This window comes from Buceros rhinoceros, unplaced genomic scaffold (genome assembly GCF_000710305.1).
Source record: "Buceros rhinoceros silvestris isolate BGI_N320 unplaced genomic scaffold, ASM71030v1 scaffold27589, whole genome shotgun sequence".
In the NCBI taxonomy this organism is placed as follows: domain Eukaryota; kingdom Metazoa; phylum Chordata; class Aves; order Bucerotiformes; family Bucerotidae; genus Buceros; species Buceros rhinoceros.
This window is the reverse complement of record NW_010432590.1, coordinates 37,665-38,601: the sequence shown is the minus strand read 5'-3', so window position 1 is coordinate 38,601 and position 937 is coordinate 37,665.

Genomic DNA, 937 nt, shown 5'->3' with positions numbered 1-937 from the left:
GAAAGCAACACAGTAATGAAACAGATTTTATTTTAGTTGAATTACTTAGTGCTGTGAAGCTCTCCAAGACCCATTTTAATGGTGGAGTGAGAGATTTACTCAGTATGTAGTAACTCAAGCAGATCACACCAGATATTTGATTGTGTGCATGTCTTAAGTTTAATAGCGTTCACTTGGGAGCCTGATAGTTTGATTTAATGTTTCTTCATCTGCTACAGGAGATGCCCGACGCTGTTCTTCCAGTCACTGGTTTGTTACATTCTAATTTTGCAGAAACTGCATTTTTTTGTGTTTTCTGCAAGACCTTAATGTTGAAGAGGGCATAATTTATTAAGTACTGTTTACATATATTTAAAGGTTTACTTTCATTCACTGGCCTCTTTTTAAATAATGTTTTGTAGAATTAGAGAGGAAGAAATCCAGCTTTTGAGAGAGCTTACCAAGCATGTAGCACAGCAGCTTTGCCCGCAAGACCACTGTGGCCTTTTGTGAGGCAGGATAGTCACTGGTGTTAATCGAGGGGAGGGATGTACCCCAGAAAAACAAAGGAGGAGATGAAGTAGCAAAGTCTTTTTTGTTTGTGTTCAGATCAAGGGCTCTTTCCAGCTGTCAGGTGTGTGGGAACATCCAAGGGATAACCTGAAGCCCCTGGAATGGGCAAAATAAGGTTGTGTAGATCCATGTCAGGCTGAAATACCAATTTCAAGTTGATATTTCCCTGTTTTCTGGTGTTTCATTCTCCCTCCCCTCAAATTTTGGAAGATGGAGGTAAGAATGGTGTGGTGGAGGAGAGAAATCTTTTCAGGCCCCTGGTTCCACTAAAGGCTAGTAGTTAATCTACAGGGAGACGGCAGTCTGCTTGGGTTATATTTGACTGCACAGGTGGAGAACTTGTGACATAACTTTCCCAAGTTGGTAGCTATGGTGATTTCAGATC